Source organism: Pygocentrus nattereri, chromosome 3 (assembly GCF_015220715.1).
Source record: "Pygocentrus nattereri isolate fPygNat1 chromosome 3, fPygNat1.pri, whole genome shotgun sequence".
Taxonomy (NCBI): Eukaryota; Metazoa; Chordata; class Actinopteri; order Characiformes; family Serrasalmidae; genus Pygocentrus; species Pygocentrus nattereri.
Window position 1 is genome coordinate 26592556 of NC_051213.1, and position 16846 is coordinate 26609401.

Genomic DNA, 16846 nt, shown 5'->3' on the forward strand with positions numbered 1-16846 from the left:
GACCTCTCACATCAACAAGGCATTTTCGACCACACAACTGCCGCTCACTGGATATTTTCTCTTTTTCAGACCATTCTCTGCAAATCCTAGAGACGGTTGTGCATGAAAATCCCAGTAGATCAGCAGTTTCTGAAATACTCAGAACAGCCTGTCTGACACCAACAACCATGACACGTTCAAAGACACTTAAATCACCTTTCTTCCCCATTCTGATGCTCGGTCTGCACTTCAGCAAGTTGTCTTGACCACCGCTACATGCCTAAATGCATTGAGTTGTGGGCATGTGATTGGCTGTTTAGGTATTTGTGTTAACAAGCAACTGAACATGTACCTAATAAAGTGGCCGGTGAGTGTAATCCATTGAAAATATATTTTCTAATTTGTACTGGCTCCATGCACCCCATCTGATCTCCAGGCTTTTTATTTTATTGTTCTGTTTTAAAACATTAGTTAATAAAAAGATACAAATGTCTCCTTTTCCACTGGGAAAAACCTTAAAGACCTTAAAACCGCTGTTGCACCTTTGAGGGTACACATACATTGTTTGTACCTTAATGAACGAATCATGTACCTGCTACATTTCTAACCGTGTAAAGCATAGGAGTATGGAAAAATGTTGCCCTAACATAAATTATTTAATCAAAATATTTCACACAAATGACTTGTTTATCGTTCTATACAGTGGAATCCAAACCACTTCTGTTCTGGCTCACAAATTAACATAAAAGCCACTAAAGTGTGTTTTTAGTGAGTCAGTACCATAAACTGGAATGCAAGCTTATTAATTATGTACAACATCTACACAAACCTTGTGGAGTCCTCAGTGTGATCTAATGGAATTTCATTCCTTTTCTATATATGTACACAAAAATATGTCCACTGTGTTTTGTCATGTCATATGTACTCAGTGGGTGCCTTTTCAACTCTTTTAAAGTAAGTATCTTACAGAGCACACATGGTTCTGTGTCTGAAATATTGCATACTGCTGTTTCCAATAGTTAGAAGAAATAAAAAAGAATTATATTGTGTAATTTACTGCATGTAATGTGGTTTGTGAGAATATGAGAATGAGAAAATGAATAATGAAAAAGGAACATTCCTTGGTGTTTCCTGTGTGGTAATGCTGTGTAAGTAAGAACAGAACAGGTAGTTCTGAGGAAGAAAGTAGAGAGAGAACAGACAAAGGTGAGGATTGAAGAGACAAGGACACTGATGCTTTTTCATTCCATGGACGGCATAGACAATAATCAAGGGAGGAACGTTTGGAATGCTGAAAGAGTGTAATTATCCAGAGCAGCATCCTGAGTCCTGTAGACTCCCATTCCTCTCTTACTGCTCTGTACCTGATCTTCACTCCATCCCCATTCGACAAACTGCACAGTCCGTAACATCTGCAACATAAAACCTGCCTGCAGCTTCGCTGCGAAAGCTGAAAAATGCGAGTAAAAGAGGAAGTGAACATAAAATGTGATGAGAGAAAACTGAGAAAAGGTTCTTTACTCCTTGATGAACTGAGACATGTCTGGGGGGTTGGTGGGCACAGGACACAGTGCTCATTCCTGGGTCAGCAGGGGGAACCAATATTAATGTTGGTTTATTTTGTTAAAAATGCTGAAAGTTATAGTCTATTAAAGTAGGGGTGACTTTTTAATTTTTCAAATTCGCTTCTTGAGCCAATACACCATGAAAATGTTTAAAGGAGCAATACAGAATATCTATTCATTTAAGTGAGCAGAAATGTCCGTCAGCTGTATTTTGATATATGATTTGAAAGTCAATGATAACCAATCCTGACTAGCTTTCATGAACTAAATACAGTGTTGTGCCGTGATGTGGATAGGGTTGACTGGCACATGTTTTAGCCTTCTCAAGTGCAGGGTGATAAACACATTATTTTACTAAACGCTGCACACATGCTAAATAGCATACTAACATACTAGAATGGAGTACTGTACTATATCACTGTTTATATTTAATTTACTTTCAGTTTGTGACAAGTTGTTCTTACTGCTATGCTTTATGCAATTTGATAAGTGAGTCTTTCAACATAAAAATAACCTTAAATCCAAACTATTTATGTAATAAACATATTTTGTATCTAAAATATGTAACTTTTATTTCATTTTAACTTAAATTTTATTTTACCATGACATTAAACAGACATATTTAGACTGATTAGTGATGTACACTGTATTGCCAAAAGTATTGCCTTCCACAAGGTTTCGGAGTGTGTTTATGGGAATTTTTGACTGTTCTTCCAGAAGCACATATGTGAGGTCAGACACTGATGTTGGACGAGAAGGTCTGGTTCGTAGTCCCCGCTCCAATTCATCCTAAAGGTGTTAATTTAGGTTGAGGTCAGGTCTCCATGAAGGCCAGTCAAGTTCTTCCACACCAAACTTGCTCCCCCATGTCCTTATAGACCTTGATTTGTGCACTGCTGCGCAGTCATGTTGGAACAGGAAAGGGCCATCCCCAAACTGTTCCCACAAAGTTGGGAGCATGACATTGTCCAAAATCTCTTGGTTGAAGCATTAAGTGTTATTTTCACTGAAACTAAGGGGCTGAGCCCAACTGCTGAAAAATCACCCCCATCATAATCCCTCCTCCACCAATCTTTACGCAATGCAGTCAGATAATTACCTGGCAACTGCCAAACCCAGACTTGCCCATCAGATTGCCAGATGGAGAAGCGTGATTTGTCACTCCAGAGAACACGTCTCCACTGCTCTAGAGTCCAGTGGCAGCACTTTATACCTCTGCATTTGACACTTTGCATTGCACTTGCTGATGTAAGGCTTGGATGGAGCTGCTTGGCCATGGAAACCCATTCCATGAAGCTCTCTTTGCACTGTTCTTGAGCTAATCTGAAGGCTGCATGAGGTTTTGAGGTTTGGAGATCTGTAGCGATTGACTCTGCAAAACGTTGGTGACCTCTGCGCACTATGCGCCTCAGTATCCACTGATCCTGTTGTCATTTTACATGGCCTACTACTTCATGGCTGAGTTGCTGGCGTTCCCAATCGCTTCCACTTTATTATCACTGACAGTTGACTGTGGAATATTTAGTAGTGAGGAAATTTCACGACTGCACAGGTGGCATCCTATCACGGTACCACGCTGGAATTCACTGGGCTCCTGAGAGTGATCCATTCTCTCATCAATGTTTGTAGAAGTAGTCTGCAGGCCTACATTATTTTCTTGTCATTCTTTTTACTCAGGTTCTAACAAAGCTCTGGTTATTTATTTTTGTTGCTTTTGTTGTTCTTTAAACGATATCTTTTTAACATTGTGCAAATTGTCCACATGACACTTGACAACTAACCTAATTTTGGACCTAGTTGAAACAAGTGCACAACACAAACGTGTTATTTCTTGGAAATATTTTCTGACATTGAAGATGTTCAGCTTTCATTTTCTGGTAGCTGGTTATCATAATGTGTGGTATGCATGAAACAGCCCCACGTAGCTTGATCTTCACTGAAAATATGAAAGAAAACTAACCAGTGAGGTAAAATCATAGAAGGAAAAACTATTCATAAATCCAGTGCATCACTGAATTTGGTACTGTGACCCCTCTCTTAGCCAAGATTACAGAAGTATTGTTAGGATACATGGCACTCTATGTCTTTTCAGCAAGGAACAATTACGAACATGCTGGACTACAATGAAAACCACAACAAGGCAGAAGGAAGTATAAATAATATAAGCACCACTCCCACAGCAGGACATACCTGTACTTTGTTTTTCTCTATGATCTTGAGGTAACAGCATTCATAGCATCCAGCCCATGCATAAAATGAGAAGAAACCAATCATTCCACTGTGAAGTGATTGATGGCGCCCCTCGGGGTTCACTCGTCTCTGAAGAGGAAACCTTTCCTTCAGGCACCTTTGATGGTAGTATAAATAATACTGTGCCGGTTCAGTGGACAGGTGCACATATGACCTGATTATTTCCACATACATATACTTTACCTTCATCAGTAGAAATGGCTCATTCTCCATTCAAGCCAAGGCACGAGTCAGGCAATTGAGAAGCAGCAGGTTATATGAACTGCGAGAGCAGAGGCATAAATGAGTACAGAAAAACATCAGGCTCTGCTTTCTGCTTTGTGCAAATGTCAGCCTGAAGTCACGTACAAAAAAATGGCATAACCAAAATAAAGCAGTGTGGTACAGGCTATATGACTACATAAAAGAGGAATTTCCTGGGTTCTGGGAGAAGGTCCTTCCTCTGAGAAACAATTTACATAGAATGAGAAACCGATGTTTACCGCCCACTGGGAAACCATTAGGACCCTGTTTTTGAGAAAACACCTTCAGGTTCAAAAGAGGGTGTCAGAGGACAGATGACTTTCACATCTGTAGTGACAGACACACAAGAATAACCCAACATGCTGCTCTCAAAATAAAAAAATGGGAGAAATATGATTATTAAGAACATGATGCTTTAAAGAAGCAACAATAGACACCAAGATCTTTTCGCTTGATTACTATAAAGACTGTCGAGTACCCATGCGTCACACACAAGGTCCGTGGGTCAAGTCAGGGCCATTGACAGTCCTGTTTGGCCTGCAAAATTTATTTAATGTTTTATTTTTATTAGCTTGTTTCACCCTGAGGTACACTACATCCACCAGCATGCACTGTAATATAGCGTGCACTATGACCCTCTACCTCGCGACAATCTATGGGCCAGCTTTTGCGCAAAAAGAAAAGATGCCTGGTGTCTAGTTCAAGCAAATAGGCAGTTTAAAAAACCTAAAACAATTTCATTTTATTTAGAATTATATTTGAATAAGTTTTCAATGCCTGTTTCACTGTTGCAGTTTGGGCATATTTTGAATAAACAATGGTCCATTCAGGTCATCGCAAAATGTTAAGTAAAAATGAAATAAAAACACGGCTAGTACGTGGATTTGCTGAGATGTCTTAATATGGCCCTTTTAGTGGTTTGACACCCCTCTCAAGTCTTACAAGAAATTTGTAATAAATCTAGTAAACATTATTAGAAAAATATGAAGAAAAAATCTATATAAAAATTTGTCTTTGTGGCTTAATCTGGTGGGTACTGCTGAATTGTTGCTTAGATGCAATATATGTAAACATAACTTCTGCAATGATGTGCCAATCAGAATCTTTATTCGGCAAGTACAAGGTGTGCGAGGAATTTCTCTTGGTGTCAACATAAAATTAAATCTAATGAAATAAAAAAGATATACCAAACATAAACATAAAACTGTCAAGTACTGGAGGAGGTACATATATGTGTATACAGCTAAAAGAATTCAGCAGCAAATATAATGATAAATGTAAACAAACATTAATATGTATATTGCAACAAGTTTGAGTGCATATGTGCACTGAATACAGTAGAGGACAATGGGAAAGGTTATTCAGAAGAACTATGGCATGGTATATACAGGGATTATGTACATTGTACTGTGTGTGATAAGGTGCATGTGCAGCACTTCAAAGCAGAGGAATGTGAGATGTTTAGATAGCTGTTTAGATAGATGCATTGTTTAGTATTGATGCATCAGTTTGCAATGACGCAAAGTGTCTTCTGAGACTCATTATCACCTACAGCATCAAAGATCTAGAGGACCAGTGACTTCCACCCCCGCTGTGACTCTGTTTTAGTTAGAAGCTCACCAAAAGCACTCGTGTTTCAGATCTGCTGTGGATTGGACCACATCTGCCATAATCAAATCAAGATGTGCTCTTCTTTTGCAATGCCAGAAAGAAGAAAATAAGACTCTCTGTTTAGTTCTGCCCACTCAATGCCTATGTCCACCATGTGTGCCATTCCATATAATTTCACTTCCACTAGACCACCTGTTACAGAACGAACATCTATGTATGAACAGTCACTGTCATTTGAAAACATTCACTTCTTTTGTTTTTTATTGTTTTACACCATGTTAGAATGGCAGCTGCAGTTTAAATTGTGTTTACATTTCATGGTAAAAAGAAATCCATCCATCCATCTATCCATCCATTGTCGTCCGCTTATCCAAGTCCAGGTCGCAGGGGCAGCAGCCTAAGTAAAGAGGCCCAGGCCTCCCTCTCCCCCGCCACCTCTCCAGCTCTTCCGGAGGGATACCGAGACGTTCCCAAGACAGTTGAGAGATATAATCCCTCCAACGTGTCCTGGGTCTTCCCCGGGGTCTCCTCCCCATCTGACATGTCTGGGTCATGCTTACCAGATGCCCGAAACACCTCAACTGGCTTCCCTCAATGTGGAGGAGCAGCGGCTCTACTCCAAGCCTCTCCCGAATCTCAGAGCATCTCTAAGGGAGAGCCCAGTGACCCTGCGGAGAAAGCTCATTTTGGCTTGTATGTGCGATCTCGTTCTTTCAGTCACCACCCAAAGCTCATGACCATAGATGAGAGTCGGAATATAGATTGACCAGTAATTGACAGCTTCGCCTTCTGGCTCAGCACTCTCTTCACAATGACGGACCAGTATAGGGTCTGCATTACTGCAGACGCCGCACCAATCTGCCTGTCAACCTCTCACTCAATCGTTCCTTCACTTGTGAACAAAATCCCGAGATATCTAAACTTCTTCATTTGGGGCAAGAATTCACTCCCTACCTGGACAGAGCATTCCAACCTTTTCCGACTGAGGACCATGGTCTAAGATTTAGAGGTGCTGATTTTCATCCCAGCCACTTCACACGCAGCTGCAAACTGATCCAGAGAGAGCTGGAGATCCCGGCCTGATGACGCCAACAGGACCACATCATCCACAAAAAGCAGACGTGAAATCCTGAGGCCACCATACCGGACACCCTCTGCCACTTGGCTGATCCGAGAAATTCTGTCCATAAAAGTTATAAAGTGACAATGGACAGCCCTGGCAGAGTCCAACCCTAGCTGGAAACTAATCTGACTGACTGCCAGCTATACAAGCACTCCCCACAGGATCCCCGAGGGACGCGGTTGAATGCCTTCACCAAATCCACAAAACACATGTGGACTGGTTGGGCGAACTCCTACGCACCCTCCAGGACCCTGGTGAGGATAAAAAGCTGGTCCAGTGTTCCACGACCAGGGCGAAACCTGCATTCCTCTTGTAGCTGAGATTCGACTATCAGTCGGACTCTCTTCTTAAGTACCCCTGCATAGACCTTACAGGGTAGGCTGAGAAGTGTAATTCCCCGATAGTTGGAACACACCTTCCGGTCCCCTTTCTTAAAAAGAGGGACCACCACCCTGGTCTGCCATTCCAGGGGGACCGTCCCTGATGTCCACGCGATGTTGCAGAGGCATGTCAGCCTTACAACATCCAGAGCCCTCAGGAATTCTGGCCAGATCTCATCCACCCCCGCTGCTCTGCCACCAAGGAGTTTTCCAACCACCTTGGCTACCTAAGCCCAAGTGATGGACGGACCCTTGCTCGGATCTCCAAGCTCTGCCTCCTCTAGAGAAGGATCATTGGTGGGATTGAGAAGACCCTTGAAGTATTCCTTCCACCATCCAATGACGTCCCCAGTTGAAGTCAGCAGCCCCCCAGCCCAACTGTATACAAAGTTGGTCAGGAACCACTTTCCTCTCCTGAGATGCCTGAATCTTCTCAGTGCCTGTCGATAGTCTTTCTCCATGGCCTCACCAAACTCTTCCCACACCCAAAATTTTGCCACAGCAACTGCCGAAGCCGCGACCCACTTGGCCATATTTTGCCTCCAGAGTCCCGAAAGCTAACCAAGCCCGATAGGACTCTTTCTTCAGCTTGAAGGCTTACTTCATCCAAGGTGTCCACCAACGGGTTCAGGCATTGCCGCCATGACAGGCACTTACAACTTATGGCCACAGCTCTGATCCGCTGCATCGACAATGGAGGCACGGAACAGGGCCCACAAGGACTCTATGTCACCGGCCTCCCGCATTATGTTCCTCCCTTTGTGTTCGAACACGGTGTTTGTTATGGACAGACTGTGGCGAGCACAGAATTCCAATAACAAAACACCACTCTGGTTCAGAACGGAGAGGCTGTTCCTCCCAATCATGCCCATCCAGGTCTCACTGTCATTGCCCATGTGAGCGTTGAAGTCACCCAGCAAGACAATGGAGTCCCTACAGGGGGCACTTTCCAGTACACCTTCCAGGGACTCCAAGAAGGCCGGGTACTCTGAACTGCTGTTTGGTGCATAAGAACAGACAACAGTCAGAGCCCATTCCCCAAACTGAAGGCACAGGGAAACAACACTCTCGTCCACCGGAGAAAACCCCAATGTATACGCGCTGAGCCGAGGAGCTATGAGTAAGCCCACTCCTGCCCGATGCCTCTCACCGTAGACAACTCCAGAACAGAATAAAATCCAACCCCTCTTGAGAGAGTCTGTTCCAGAGCCCCTGCCATGTTTTGAGGTGAGCCCAACTATATCTAGTTAGTATCTCTCAGCCTCATACACTAGCTTGGGCTCTTTCCCTGGCAGAGAGGTCATGTTCCATATTCCGAGAGCCAGTTTCAGTGGCAGAGGATTGGAATGCCAAGGCCCCCGCCTTCGGCCGCCACCCGATCCATATTGCACTGGACCCCCATAAGCACCTCTCCCACAGGTGGTGGCCCATGTAGCTCATTTGGGCTGAGCCCTTTACCATGGGTAAAGGTCCGGCCACCAGGTGCTCGTTGAGGAGCCCCTCCCCCAGGCATGGCTCCAGGGTGAGGCCCCGGTAACCCTAATCCAGGTGAGGGAAACTAGGTCCTGATGGTCTCCATCATATAGGGTTTTTGGATCACCCTTTGTCTGGCCCATCACCTACGACCTGTTTGCCTTGGGAAACCCTACCAGGAGCTTTCACCCCTGACAACATAGCTCCCAGGATCATGTAGGCACACAAACCTCTCCACCACGGTAAGGTGACGATCCAAGGTGAGGGGAAAATAGAAAATGACGCTACAGCCTCCCGTAGCCAGGAGTCCAAGAGAGCACAATTGGCTTCTGGGTGGGTAGGATGGCTCCCTTCTCTTCCCATCACTCAACACGAAGCTAGTCAGTGCAGGTGTCTGTTAGCTGACATAACAGAACTGGCGGTTGGTGCTTTCCTCCAAGCATGTTTGACTGTTCCGTGATGTGTGAGGAGCAGTTCGGAAAGAAGCAGTGGTTGGTTTCACAGGTCTCGGAGTAAGCCTGTGCTAGCCTTCACTCTCCTAGCGTTGATAGCATCATGTGATTGGGGGAGTCCTAACTAGCGGGTTAAAAAAAAATTAATTACCAACAGGTTTTGTTTATACTTTAAGCAGTCAGTTTAGGGCTGGCTAAACGTCTTTGCTGACACCGACCCTCTGGGTCTAATAACAATAGACTCTTTCAATGTCCCTTCTTTGCATTGGAGAGCATTTTTTTGATGTAGCCCTATACTGGTTTTCATTCAAAGGGAACAAAAAAATATAGATGATGATTAGTGTCAAAGTAATGTTGCTGTTTATATGTAGTGTCAAATCTGTCATGGAGGACAATGAAAAACGTTGACAGGTCAAGGTTTTAATTACAGATTAAGGTTTTATCATCACAACTGAAATAAAACCTAGTTTAACAAATCCTTGATTAGCTACAAAATCTAAATCCTAGTTGGTGCAACCTTCCATTAAGCTTTGCTGGACTGCAAAACGTACTTGTAGAAAGAGCTAAAGTAGTGCAGCGGAAAGAGATCATGATAAAGCTGTGGACATCTGTACATTACACAGTTTCCTGATTATTAAACATTGTAATAATGCAGTTTTGTAAAAGCTTGTTTTTACATCTTTGGTGTTTTGCCACATAGACCTAGCATTTGTGTTTAAGTGACTACCAGTTTTCAGTTTGTTTGCCCTCTTGTCCAGGCCCAAGAGCCTAAAAGTTCTCAATGTGGAAGCATGCTGCTTTAATATTGTAAATTAAACCACATGACAATGACAGTCAGGCTTTAAGATCGTAGAGTTATTGTGCAGAGTATGATCTCTCTGGGTGGCACAATCTGAGGAGGCCTGGAGCTCTGATGCTTCAAGGCCAGCCCTCTAGGAAATGTCCTTTGTAGTAGGGGCTACGCTAGGCTATGCTAAGTGGGGTATTGGTGGTAGCTGGCATCAGCTGGGTATGTTGTGGGATCACAAGACAAGTGAGAGCTCTTCATTACATGACACTGTAAAATGTGTGACTCATCTCGGGGCTCGTTAGTGGCTTCCCAGCCAAGGACCAAAGACAGATTTATGCTTTCCAGGACTTTTGCTGGTGGAAACAAAACTCCGGGAACCATTAATGGGTTTTTCTTCATCATACAACATAGCTTGCTGATGCTATTGAACCCACTTATTAGGCAAGATTACAAATGAATAAACATGAAGCATAGAATGATAAACAGCTAAATGCCAATGGCTGTGTTGAATTACCATATGTTTCTCAGGTACTCTGCGGCCTGAAATGTTAGTCTCTTTAAAGGAGCCCTTGAGCAGACATTGACATTTGAGTGAGATGGGACTTAATATGGGAACCTTTTGGGTATGCTTTAGGTCTAGCCACAGCTTTTATGAGACCACAGGAAATGTGAGGATGATCCAGCAATTGACATGTCTGGTTCTCGTCCACTCTGTGTTCACAGAACATTTTTTATAGTCAGAAAAGCATGCATCATGGGACCATAATTCAAAGTTTCTGCTGTTAGCCTTGACTCGCAGTGATGTCCAGCACTGACTGGGCTTCACCATGATCATTTCATTCTGTGGGTTGATGGTCTGAGGGTGGAAAAATCTGAGGTCAGCTAATATATCTAAGGTGAGGTCTGCTAATACATGTAAGTACATACATTTGTAGTGAATGTTATGCAGGCTAAGAGAGATTTTAACTAACTCAGTCAGCCAATGTGTGTGTTTCCCCATGAAGAAAAAAAAATTGGGTTTCTCTGGCTGCACCTTTACTTCAAAATCTACTGTCAGCTGTCCAATGTAAAAAGAATATTTTACATTGGACAACTGACAGTAAAAATAAATCTGTGGCATTCATTTGGAGTCTCATTCTGTTCATTCCATTTACCATTCTAGGTTTAACACATCTTTACTGCAATCAGTTCCATTAAACGTCACATGATAAATAGAAGATTAGCAATGCACATTATGCACAATTACTATGCTGATCTCATTTTTGGTTGCTTTCATTTTTCTGGACAATAGTTTCATTTCACGGTGCACAGCTTGGCAGCCACTCTGGACACCATGTTCTCTGCTCCTAAAAGCTCTTGATGAAAAAACAATCAAGAACAAAGGGATGACTATAGAAGCACCTGAAGCACTCATTATTTTTTGGGCTCTCAACTCCAATACTCACAAATAAACATCCTTTAGGAGTGCTGTATACAGGACTACTGCCTCCAATCTTTTATGCAGTGTACACTCCAGTGTACACAGGTGCTTTGTTTACAGCAAGTAACAAATCGATGACACTCTCTTGAATTCACATCAGCTGCCATAAGACAGCTGAAAAATGACTGCAAAGAGATTGGTTGGGATGAGACATTTGCCAGCAGACAGGTCTCTGGAGAACAGTAAGTTCTGCTGAATATACTCATTGCATCTACACCTCCTCCTTCTGACTTAAACATCTAGCCAGAATGAAACTGTCTAAACAGGCAGAGGAGCCAGTGATTTGATCAGCCTATTCAGGTGTTCGGCAAAGGAATATCTATACCAATTCCATGATCCTTGTGTACTCAGAGGCAGTTTTTCATTATACTGCAGACCTCTCCTGTCTCAGACAACACTTATCTAATCCACTGCTGAGCTGAAGGAGATAAAACTGGAGGATGCATTAACTGCAAGAAAAAATGAGCAATAGGTAAAGCATTGTTATGAATGCAAGTGCACCTTAATAATAAAGTTCTTTATTATTTAAGCAGATTTATAGAAACCTCTGCACAGTTAGGAGAAAAAGCAATGCTTTAGAATCTCATCAGGGCCTTCTGGAAGGGTCATGCTTTGTGATGTAACTAGGATTTCATAGGATCCAGTGTGAAAAACAATAGAGGGAAATAAAATAATAGGACCTTGATATGAAAATTACCTTAAATAATAAAAAATTATATACATTTATTTGCTTGTTTATTCGCCAAGCCTAAAGGTCATGGTGGCCACCCTTGAGTCGTTTTGTAAAAATACACAAGTAGCAATAAACAATGCTTTAGGTTTGATCCCAGTGTGATTGTACTGCGTACACCACCAGTAGGTAAACCACAGTTCATGATAAAGTATCACAGATCTTGTACTTCAAAACACACTGTCAACAATGAAGATTATCCATCAAGCATAGCTGGGAATCTCTCCAGCCTAACCCTAAAGACCCCAAATCCTTCTCCAATTCACCAGCCATACAAATAAATCCTACACTCTGAAGACTGAATAAGGCACTGTATGAAGCTACAGTAGTACAGACAGCACTGCTGAATTAGTCCATATGAACAGGGACATCTTATTAGCTGAGGAGACAGACGAGAGGTGAAGAGGGCAGCATGACTGAGAGATGCTGTTGAGCAAGAGTAAACAAAGCATGCGCTACAAAATAAAATGGGGGACCAGCTGTATTTAGCGACCTGTCAAACATGGTTTGCCAAGATGAAATAGTGCTTCCAAAGCTGGAAACACTGTGGTGCAAGCGAATAAACACCTGCTGTAATGCACAGCAATACAAACACAGCAAGAAACATCCAGCAGGAGAGAGGGAATGTGTAGGGCATGTTAGGAAATAGAGAAAGAGAGGATGCAAGTAAAGGGAAAGTAAATGAATACTTGACTACTGCAAAAAAAAAAAAAAGAGTCTGAAAATCGCAAAGAGGAAAGAACTGGCCATAATGCAGGAAAAATGACAGGCTTGGATTTTGTGTTGGCCTAAAAAAAAAACAATACAGTGGACCACCTTAGGACAAGCTGACATCTGCTTCTTTGTGTGTTCCATCACATCCCACCTCATCCTCCTCATTCTGGCCTTCTCCACCCCAAAATCTGGCCAGCACTCTGACATGTTTAATCCTGTCTAGTCAGAAACGCTCGGTGGGAGCACCAACAGAGCCCCTGTGACTCAGAGGTTTCACTGAAGCTAACAGCTGCACACTCTTAACACAGCCTCGCTTGTGGAAGCATGGGCATTCCTTGAATAACTCCCTCAGAGATGGGAAACAACCCATTGCCCTAAATATTTACCCACAGACCAGGGCCTGGCCCAGACAAGGCCTCTCAATGGAAGATGCAAGAGCTCGCGCAAGCCCTTGTTGGTGTTAGTTACTGCATGTAAATACAGTGCAAGATCAGAGGCAATCAGGGCCTTAATTAGCAGCGGGTTTATACCAAACATCTGGCTAGACCTTGTTTGCTGACTGATGTCTCACATGGAACTTTTAGTATGGGAACCGATGGACCAGCTCAGTACAGTCCCGCACCATAAGCTGCTACAAGAAAAACACACCCTGCAGCATTGAAAACAAAGCACAGTGTGTCAGAGTGATTTAGCAGTAAATTGTAAGTTCCTCACGTTTAAAAGTGAAACTGAAGAATATGTCTGGAGCAGGGTACTTGTTTAACTGTATGTAGGCTGCATGAGAAATTGAACTGATGCAAATTAAAATGACTAATTCACCCAATTACAGTGCAGGAGATGCTACCCTCTTTGTAATTTAAATATGTAACCACAGTCTGTGTGGGAGACATCTATCAAAGGTGACGTTTAGCTTTTAAATGGTCTGCATGAGAGCCAAGAGAAATGTCTGCTGGGGCTCACCCACACTTCCTGTGCGGGCTTGTCTGAACAGAAAGCAACACAAACCCCAAACAGCCATCTGAATTAAAAAACGTCTTCCACACATATCAGCACCAGAGCACTGAGGAAAATAGTGATAGCACCATAAATCAATGCAGCCCATTCAGGCACATGTTGCTTGCATATACTTAGGATCAATCAAGTATAGATGCTGCTTCTATGCACAGCTGCACATTTGTCTGTGAATGTTCCTTAAAATCATAATGAACAGTAGCCTTTTTTAAGGACAAGCTACATTATTTCATAAGGCAAGACAGCAGCCACAGCCATTCTTTCATATTTTTTCATGCTCAGAAAAGTGCTCAGGCATATTGACCGACAGCAGGCTACTCACTGACTCTGTAAATAAAGCTCTCCACAGGCATTGTCTCCTTCATTGTCCCCTCTTAGCCTTAAATACAGAGTTTCCCAAAAGCCACACAGAACTCTAAATATGTATTTCTGCTGTTCTAATTAGAGACTACTTCTCCCAGTTGGGCAACAGAGCTCAACATCAGGAAGGGCTAAATATAAGAAAACAAAACAAATGAAAATTATGAAAAAAAGCCATATAACACACTGAACACAGCTAAACAAAAGCAAAGAAACAGGATAACATATATTGCTCTATAACCTCTAAATTAGCTCTGAAGTTACTTTGAACCTGATGCGACGCAATTACGCCCTTTAAAGCATATACACACTCATATCAATTTGAGCAAATATGGATTTTTTCTTCAAAATATTTTTTGTTCCACTTAATATTTAGTTAGATTTAATATTAACTTAGGGATTATAAAGATAAGCCTAATGGCTCTTTTGTGACAAAAAGGCGGTTTAAAAAAAGAATAAAATGTGTCGACTAGCTGTTTTCAAGTGACCCACATTGATCAGCCACTTGATTAAGTACACCTCCTTCTATCTACATTCTTACTTAGGTGTTCTTTGTAGTTCTACAATTACAGACTGTAGTCCATCTGTTTCTCTTCATACTTTGTTACCCTCCTTTTACCTTGCCCTTTAATGGTCAGGACCACCACAGAGCAGGTATTACATTTATCAGCACTGCAGTAACGATCATGTGGTGGTCGTGTGGATCAGTGGATCAGGCACAGCAGTGCTGCTGGAGCTTTTAAACACTATCCACTCTATTAAACACACCTAACTCGTTGGTCCACCTGGTGCATGTAAAGTCAAAGGCAGTAGCTCATCTGCTGCCACACAGTTTGTGTTTGTGTTGGTCATTCTCTAGTCCTTCATCAGTGGTCACTGATAAAGGACTAGTGGCTGTATATTTTTGGTTGGTGGACTATTCCCAGTTCATCAGTGACACTGAGGTGTTTAAAAGCTCCAGCAGCACTGCTGTGTCTGATCCACTCAGATCAGCGCAACACACACTAACACACCACCACCACATCAGTGTTACTGCAGTGCTGAGAATGATCCACCATTCAAATAGCACCTGCTCTGTGATGGTCCCGACTAAAAAAGAACAGGGTAAAAGGGGGTTAACAAAGCATGCAAACAGATGGACTACAGTCTGTAATGGAAACAAGGAAGTGGACTTAAAGAACAGGCTGGTCAATGTGTATCTTTGCACAGAGGCATACTAGTACAACCTCTACTTTATTATTATTATTATTATTATTACTAGTAGTAGTAGTAGTAGTAGTAATCAGTATTACTTTTACTTCTGCACCTCCTAAGCTTTGTCTAGGGATTTCTAGAGTTTTAATGCAAATACAGTTTGCACAGATGATGGCAATCCTTAAATGGCATTTCAAGGTCTACATATTTGTTCACAAAGTCTACCAGTACTGCAGAATCAGCACACTGTAAAAAAGCCTGAGAAAGTTTTGTTATTGCCACTCAAATGTGAATTACTTTATTGCGGTTCAGTACTCGAGCCCTCCATGCTTCATGAGAGTGTAATCAAAATGCCCCATTTAGTTTCTATGATCTCAGTCCAGTTACACTGGGCAAACAACCTTGTATTTTATGCTTTTGAAATGGGTAAGGTAACCAGCAGGTAAATGATGTTGTTGAATCAACAAACTGACACTGAGTTTTGTAACTTAAACACAAACACAGAGACAATGGAGGATTCTTCAGCAGCAGCATAGTACCACACACAGCAGGTCACTGCAAGCGGTTCAATGCCTTTACTTCAAACAGAAGTCAATATTACAAAAGAATTGTTTCCACATGTATGAATGGAGTGGCCGTCCAAATTCAGTATTCTTCAGATAGCTAGGCAAGACGTAGCTCCTATTGTACCCATCTGCCTGGGCTTGTCCTGCTGCTTCCATCTGTGATTGGAGTCTGTGTGTGTTTGTGCGAGTTCATACTCAAGAAAAAAGGAATGCATCCCTCCTCATCCTATTCCCTCACTGACCTCAATGACTCATCCCCTCTATTCACCCAAATTCCTCAGTGTTGGATCCTTCAGCACCACTGCAGCCCTTTCTGACAAACGCTCTGCTCAAGCAGGGCTTAAGGACTCACTATTGAGTTTACAAAAGCATTAAAAAAGCGAGTGATACAGAGGTTGGTCGGATGAAAAAGCTTGAGCTCATGCCTGGACAAATGAAATCTAAGAAAACACATTATTTTGAGTGATGGGTGCACAAAATAGTGTGAAACATGGTCAAAAGTGAAAATTTTACACAGCATAGCAATCAGAACAAATCAAAAGTGGGATAAAAGATTCCAAACTTCCTCAGCTAGGGATGTCTGTGCATTTCAGATTTTAATCTATTGCTAAATGGATTCTGAGAATGCTGTCTAGTTGCCTTTGATATTATCAGGCCTCTTGGAGCACGCTCTGGAAGTGCTGACACCAGCTAACATTCATCTCTGTCTGAATATTCCCTTTTCTCACTGAATTAGTGCTTTTCATATGGTCACCAGTATTTGAATACGCATCAAAGACTATAATACTCAGATATTAAACAGCAGGAGACCGGCTTCAGAAGAGGAGGAAGAAAATCCATCAAGTGGAAAGGCTGTATGATTTAAACATGTTGAAAGACTGGACGAAATCATGCAATTTAACTGTTGATGCTGCATTTGTGTCTA